Source organism: Poecilia latipinna, unplaced genomic scaffold, assembly GCF_001443285.1.
Source record: "Poecilia latipinna isolate Pla-1442-1.1 unplaced genomic scaffold, P_latipinna-1.0 Scaffold101, whole genome shotgun sequence".
NCBI lineage: Eukaryota > Metazoa > Chordata > Actinopteri > Cyprinodontiformes > Poeciliidae > Poecilia > Poecilia latipinna.
This window is the reverse complement of record NW_015112717.1, coordinates 503,455-511,951: the sequence shown is the minus strand read 5'-3', so window position 1 is coordinate 511,951 and position 8,497 is coordinate 503,455. Positions and strand designations below refer to the sequence as shown.

Here is an 8,497-nt window from a genome sequence, read left to right as displayed (position 1 = left end):
TTTTTTTCTTTTTCTTTTTTGCGGTTAGCCGCTCTCTTGCTTTCTCTTTTGGCCACCATGAACTCATCGTAATGGTTGAAATGGTGGATCTTGAGATGGATAAAGTTCAAAATCTTGTAGGACTTTGTTGCTTCTCTTCCTTGCATCACCAATGCTAATCAGTCACTGCAAACAGCAGCTCTGCTTTCAGTTAAAAAAACTTCCACACCGCTGATGTTTTCACTTGGTTCTGCTCTCCAGCCGTGATCAGATTTAGTTTGGCGCGTGTGATGTCATGACATTGTGCTGTGCTGCAGGCATCATTGTCCCTGGTTTGTCATATAAGAACAACACCTTTTGTATATGTGAGTTATTTTGACAGAATGGCTGATTAAATCTTACAGCTAATATCGGCCGATACTGATACCATGCCCATAATATCGTGCATCCCTAGTAGGATAATTTTTACTTTACAAATTACTGACATGTTTGATTCACACTGGATCAACAGACAATGCTAATACAGCTTAGCATGTCCTGTTTTCTTTACCACATATGAAACGTCAAGCAAGCATTTCTATATTCATAAGAAGTCTGAAGCGCCATGACGACTAAAAGCTAGACTGGTCTTTATTGTCCTCAGAGTGAGTTACATGTCTGAGTGGATTTGAATCATTTTTACTGCAGAGTGTAACTCTTAACTACCTCGGCCACAGGAGGCAGAATTAAGAAAAAGTCTGCCAGAGTTCTGGTGTGTAATGCAGACAGTTTTTTCCCCCTTTGATCTACAAAACAACTGCATCTTCAACACAATACAAATACTCCCAGAGCTCCAGCAGTCATAGTTGTGAAACCAGCTAGATGAAAAGATTGACTCACTACACCTCATCTTTGAGTGTTTGCATTGTTTTCTATAGAACCCCCCGATGGTTTATAGGAATGACACGTTTCACCGTCACTTCGCAGAATCATCCTGTCTCCCAGCAGGTCGATGCCGCAGACTTCCATGGTGAAAACTGTCCCCATGACGTCTCACGGGGTTTTTCTCAGTTTCACTGGAGCTGATTTTCTGAATAAATAGAAAGAAGACATCTAAGATGCGAACTCACGGAAAGGCAGAAAATATAGGACATGCTGCCAGGGACGACAGCGTGCAATGTTGGAGACCAAAACAAAATAAATACCAAGGATTATACACGACTACGTCCATCTAAGCTGTAGATGCATACAAATATACCAAAACCACAAATATAGATGAACACAAACGGATATCCAAACCAATACTCTGGAGACATGCGTGCAAGTGGCTCTTTTATCCAATTTCTATTTTCTCACTCACTTCTTATTTGCCGTCCCGCTGCTCTCATTTCCATTGTAATGACGACTCTGCATGCATGCAAAATAGCTTCTTCTTTTAAAATGCTTTAATAGCCACAAACATATTTGTGTGATTCCCAGTGGAATTGTGCGGAGTTGTTTTAGCCTAACATGACTGCATCAATCCTTAACTACTCATGTAGAATTGAAGTACAAGGTGTGTCAATGTTACAGCGTATGTGATGGTAAGAAGCTTCATTTTATGCACACTGCACAAAGCCTGACGCATATAGACAAATTCATTCATGTGTATTTGGTTTGCGTATTAATGACCAGGTAAACTAATAAAAACAGAATGGACCTTTAAAATCTTATTGAAATCATTTTGAAGACAGATTTAAAATCATACTGAATAAAGACAAACCTCTTATTCTATGTTGTGTTTTTGAAACATTTCATTGTCTCCAGATTTTCAGGATCACATGATGTTTTGATGTCCATTATAACTTCAGATATCTTGAGGTAATCAAGTCTTTTTTCAAAAAAAAGAAAGAAACTGGTAAATTACTTTGATCAACCAGGTTATGAACCAGTCTCTCTCCTTTAAGATGAACTCTGTAATATTTATTTTTCTTTGTCTTTGAATTTAGAGAACCACAGAGACTAATTGTTATTGAAGTTCTTCCCCTTTAAATGCTCGTTGGTTAGCCTAAATTGAAATTCAAGATGCATCTCTAAATCATGACTGGACTGTTTATCATTTTACGATGACCTTGGTGAAGGTCACATGCCTAAGCACATTAATCCAATGATGAAGGATGTTAGCATGTCAGATTTTAGCTGTAGATCAAACTTTCTGGAGGGTTTTTATGTCTTTGCTTTAAGGCCTTACAGACGTTTTACAATTTTACCTTTTCAATTGCTCACAAAGGTTATTTTATTTCCATGTCTAGGAAACGTGGAGAGAAGTGCCAAAGAAAGAAACTGAGCACAAAGCAGTCGACTTTGCAGCTGAACGTTGCCAAAAGTGATGACGTTATGTGAGGAACACGGATTTTGGGCATGACTGCACAACACAGTGGCCACCTGAGAAAAAGAACAGTTATAGCAAAGACTCAGACTCGAATGTCAGTTTATAAAATGACATTTTTATGGCAATTTGCTCAGTGAGGCGGAGGCAGCATTAGAGGAGACGTCTACATGGAAACGTAGCTGGAAACTCTAATGGAGCGGCACGCTAATCGGTCCAAAGCGCTCTGCTGGGAGCCCAGTTGGTCTGCACATTTTTATCTGGCCTGTGATTTATTACAAAAATTAGAATAATAATATAAAAACTAATTCTGGTATTCATGTGAACAATTTCTTTTTTTTCTGTTTTGTTATTTTATTTTTTATGTAAATTGTCATCCCTTCCCATTTTACCCCAACAACTGTTATACTTTCTACTTCCTACTTTCTACTGCTCAGCTGTGTAAAACTATGTGACCGGAATGTGAATGGAAGTAGCTGGAAATCTCACTTTTCTCTGACTGATTTGACTCAGGCACTGGGAAAAAAAGAAAAAGTTGTGCAGGAGCTAATCTGTGGTTGACAGACTGTAAACCAACATGTTTTCTTATATGAGAAACTTTATGTTTTCCTTCAACCAACACAAACAGGACCTGGTTGCTAACTGCCAGAGCTCTCTGTCAACATGGCTGCCTTAAATCTTGAGTCATTCATTAAAGTCAACATGTACCTTCTGTTGCAATCTGTTTGCACGCAGAAGTGTCACAAACACTTTTTTAGTCATTTGCTGTGGCAGAAGAAGACACCGGTTGTAGCTCTCAAGTTGTAACAGCAGATTTAATCTTGTTCTTCACTGTAAATAAATGACACTATTCCTGGTGGGTGAAACAAGAATATGTTTTCTGTTTTTTTTTTTTTCAAGTCATCAAGTTGGTGCTGCTTTCAGAGGGTGGTGGCTTCTAATCCTCAAATTTATTTTAAAAATGCAGCTTAAAATTACCTATCGTTAAAAACTATTAAAAACAACAGAAATGTTGTTTTTAATGTTTTTTTTTGTTTTTGTTTTGGGGCTATAAACTATATTTACTCTTTAAAAAAACTGATCTTTCAGTTTCTGCTTTCAATTTAATGTGTGCAAAGCAGCTTTGAGAATGAATGGGGAGTAAAGTAATTCACTTATTAACAGTTTTCAGTGTCAAGATTAATGAATTAATTACTGAATATAATTTAAATTGTGACCTGCTGTACATGATACACAAATAAAGTAAATAATAAAAGACTTGAACAAAGTTTCTAGTTGTAATAGAGACTAAAGTATGGTTCGTCTTCAGCTGTTTTTACCTTAATTTCAGTTCAGTGCCGATGAACAGAGATGAGTCAGAACCTGGTAAAGCTCAGATAATGTCAGTGTCATTCTATTATGAGCTATAAGAGACATTTAAAGAGGCATTAACCAGATACCAAGGTCAGGCTACAATGAGCATATAGAATGACAGCTCAAAGAATTATTCCGCCTTACATTATCGCTCACATAAAGCATACTGCATCAACCTTTGGTCAGGGCTACAGATATCTCTCCATTCTGTCAGTCTGTCCTGATGAGCTTAAAGCTGGGTGGTGTTGCTACAGCCTGACTTTGACAAACCATTTGGAAAGTTTAGCAATAACGCAAAAATAATCGATGAGACTGAATGATGAGTGTTGGTTATAAATGTGCATCTGAATCATCTAGAATGTTATCTAAATGATTATTAATTTCACAAATTCAGTGCAAAAACAGAAGTTTAAAGGTTTACACATTTCAAGTGTTTATTTCTGTTCATTTTGATGATTATGACCTCACTGAAAATCCACAGATAATCAGAAGATTATGTTAAACTAGATTTGTTTTATTGTATTTTGGTTATTTGACAGACTAATGTAGGAAATGTTGTTTAATTTGTTTAACAAAAAATTTATGACTACAGATTTCTAACCAAAACCAGTCTGGACTCTGGAAGTTCTGTCCTTAGCTAGACTTATAAAAATTAAAACATAGAAAACACTTTATGGTAAACTGCAGATATAAACTCCAAATGTAATATAATCAAAAACAGTGATGGATATATAACAATGCCAACTGATTTAGGAAATTTTAGCCAGTGTCTTAAATAAAACAACATGTTTTTTATAGAGCTGTGTGCGCAATATTTAACATTACACATGTTTCCCACACATAATGGGTAAGTCTTTGTGATTTACCCAACTCTCAGAGAACATCAGTATCACCTCATCATACAGTCATGCTGACAGTCTTTCCATGACTGTGTAAAACATAATGTGTTCATAACATTGAATTTGGTATTAATTAAATTGATAAACTTGTTCTGTTTCATTGATCTCGTGTAGTATTTTAATTTTCAAACAAGAATTTTAGTTTTCATCAGTTGCACTTTAACTCTGCTTAGTGCAGAGTTAAAGTGTTTAACTCTGCACTAAGCAGAGTTAAACACTTTAAATATATCAATTTTTGTGTAATAAAGTTAAATGTCATAAGGTGGACATTTGAAAAAATAAAATTAATGTTTCTATGAATTCAAACTAATTGATATACTTACATAAGACAAATGAAAATATATTTTTCTGTGAAACTATTTGTTTGTCAATACACTTTTTCCATGCGTCTGTTGTATCTGTGGTACATATGTATCTTTTTTTTAAGAATAGTTTTTTTAACCCCTGTATGTAGCAATAGCAAAATCCACGTATTTCCAAAGTAATTAGAACCAGCAAAACTTCAACTTTAGCTAATCGGGAACATCAGTGTAACATGGGGGAAGTGCTTCAGAATCAGAGCAGAGGAGCTGTGAATTAAAGGAGAGGTGGTGAGGAGGAGAGTGGCGGCATTAAATTTAAGGCAGTATCTAATTGGATTTTACTTTGATGTCCAATACCAGTCACCATGGGATGGACAGAATGGGCCTTCTTCAGGGAGATTTATCTTAAAGACTGTAAAAATATTCCATATTTTCTTATTAACTTTAATCTGCAACACTTAGCTCAACAGACAATTTGGAAAACAAACATGTCTGTGCCACAGCGGAAAACACACTTCCTGGAACAACTGAGGAAAAACTGGTCGACTGTAACAACCTCACTGACTCGTGCAGTGTGAGCTCTCAATAAAAGTAGTTATTTAACTCAAATTCTCAAATGTCACTCATGTGAGAAGCTCTAGAAATGTTTAACTAAATGATAAAAAGCAAGAGTGGCATAGAAGAGGGTCCAGGAGAAACAATTCAATTCATTATTTGCTTCTTTGGCAGCTTAGTTGTCTTAAAACCAAAACGGTGGTAAAAGATCCACAAGACAAGCCACTTGCAATATTCAAGAATGGATTTAGTCTAATATATCTTTATTATGTATGTGTGTGACCTCATAACACCTGAAAAAAAGTATTTTATTTGTTAATGAGAATTAGATTGAGGTAAAAACTTATTCTTTCTTAGAGTAAAAAGTATCTCAGTCAGAGAACAATTGTATGACTGAGTATTTTAAAAGGGGCAGTATTATGTGAAATTGACTTTTTTTTACGTTATAATGTTATTCCATCGTCAAAAACATATTTGAGGTGTTGCCTTCATTCTTTCATGCATGTTTGAGAAATTATTTAATCTCCCGTAGCAACAATTCTTCTGTGCAAAATGCCTGGGTGGACTTTGCTCCGCCTTCAACAACAAAGCTCCTCCCCAGAGATGCAGTTTCCACTTCAAACTAGCCAGCAGCAAACAGCTGTTGGAACTGCAAATCAGCTGAGACCATTTTATGAGCTACTACTCAGTGCATTGCAGGTAAAAATGTTGTTAAAGGGTTAAAAGAGGAGCTTTTTTAAAAAAGACAGTGGCAAAATTACAAGGCATTAAATTATGATGTCAATTTATTTTAAGTCATATTTCCTATATATAGCATTTTTTTAACTGAAGGAAACATAGTTACTTGATTGTTTTATAAAATGGCACTATGTGCCTGTGAAATGCACAACACTGCCCCTTTAATAAAACATAACACTCACAAGCTGAAAAGTGCATTTCCTCTTTTCATTACTGTTGAGCGTCAAACCTCATTCTGCTTCCTCGTTCTCAGTCAGCACTTCAATTACCTTATCAGACACACAGGAAGAAATATCTTGGTGAAAACTTATGGCAAGCTCAGAATTAACCCTGTATGCAACAGATAGTGTAATAAAAGCTTAATATGTTTGTTCATTAGCTTTTCACATATTCAGCCATCCAAAAAAATGGCAGCAAATAACTAACTACTGGCTGAACTTTTATATGAAAGTTATTATTGCCAAAACTGCAATACTATATAAACGTACCGTTTCCTCCTACAGATTTTTTCTTTCTTTTTTTTTTTTTTTTATACTTAAATGTTTCAGATCATCCAATACTTTTTGATTGCAGACAAAGCGAATCGGGGTAAGTATAAGTCGGACTGCCTTCGAACACAGACAGTTTGATTAAGGTCACACCACAGGATCTCAATTGAATGTAAGTCCCAACTTTGATTAGGCCTCTTCCAAACCATGATTTTATATTTCCTGAGCCATTCAGAGTTGTCCTTGATGGTTTGCTTGGAGAGCACTTGAAAACGAACTGAAACATTCTCCTTCAGGATTGTCTGCTATAGAGCATTACTCATGGTTGCATCAAATATAGCAAATCAGTTAGGTCCTGATAGAGCACAGCACTCTTAGAATGTCAAACCCACACAATCTATGAACGTGGGCATGATGTTCTTTCTTTGAAATGCTCATTTAATTTTCTGAAATTTTGTGTATTTTAATGTTGCACAGACTTTCCAAAAAGTTCCCCTTTTGTCTCATCAGTCGACTGAATATGTTCCCAAAAGTTTTAGGATTCATCACAATCAGACGTCTGTCATCGTGTTATCTTTTGTCAGCAGTGAGTTTAGCTTTGAAACTCTCCCATGGAAATCTTTTTTCTCTCTTTCTTATCTTACAACTCACAGAACTTAAAACTACAGCATGTAAACATTTACAAAATATATGTTTATTTTTTTCTACTACAGTTCATCTAAGCTTTAAAAAAATATGATCACGGTTTATAAACAATATAAAACAGGAGGTTTGACAACGTTTTCACAGAGGGGTCAAGTTGGTTTAGTTGTTTTTTAATCTAGTGCATAGAATCATCATTGAAAACTTAAATTTTACATTTGTTCAGATTGTCGTTTTCTGTCATTAAAACTTGTCATTGGACCTCAAGTACAAACTGAAGAAATCTGTAAGGTAGCAAAACCTTTAGAGGTCAAACTGCGTCTTTCAGATCTAACTTCTAAAAAACAACACAGTCATGAACCTCCACTTTGAGGCCTTTCAGATCATGCAGGGTGGGTTCAAGAGTCAAAGGGGCGTGGCCTAAGCTTGCAGCAGTCATTTGTTAAAGACGTGGGATTTCCTCTGAGCTCTGTGCTGCTTTCTTCATGTGGATGGGAGGTTCAAACACGTTCAATGCTTTTAATAAAATCACATTTGTCATCTGTATGTCAACTGCATCAGATTTCTTTTCTCAGATCAGACTAAAAGTGGCTCACTGTGCCGCTGCCTTCGCCTTTCCTTAATCTCATGTTGTCCCTGTAAATCAAGTGGTTGCGGGTTCATCGTGACATTGGTGTAGCTACTTTAAACTCATATTTCATGCTGAGGACTTTCAGTTGATTGTGTCATAAACACAAACAGATAATGGAACGAAAAGATGATCCAGAGAATGCTGCAGAGAGTTGAAAGCTTTTGTCACAGCAAATCAGAAACAGATGACTGAGGAAAATGTGGATTTAGTGCAGCTGATATCTTAAGATTTAACTAAAATATTTGCCATTGCATGGATTTCTAATATTGTTCAGTATTATGCTGGACATAGTATGGTGTTATAATTAGAGGTTCAGTATTAATATTTTTATTGTCCTGATACTGAAAAACATTCTAGGTCAGATATCAGTGCCCCATCCATGAGGGCAAATCTAGTCACTTTACTTCTACGGTTCGTGCTGTGAGTGGCATAATGCTTTATTATTTATTTAGCATTATTTTTTGAATTCCTAATCGCAGTTTTTGAACCATTTGAAAGAAGGTTTGTTGCATTTATTTGTAGGTTTCACCAAGTTAGTCAACCTGTTGTTTTTGTTACTTTCA

At 35.8% G+C, this 8,497-nt stretch overlaps 1 long non-coding RNA gene across 1 annotated transcript in view; it reads right to left on the bottom strand.

Annotated features, from left to right (window-relative positions):
- Positions 1-347: 347 nt before the first annotated feature.
- LOC106944152 (uncharacterized) overlaps positions 348-8,497 on the bottom strand; it is a 22,594-nt gene continuing 14,444 nt past the window's right edge. The window contains exon 2 of the long non-coding RNA XR_001424134.1: positions 348-1,048. This is a non-coding gene — a long non-coding RNA (uncharacterized LOC106944152). The remainder of the gene's footprint in view (positions 1,049-8,497) is intronic.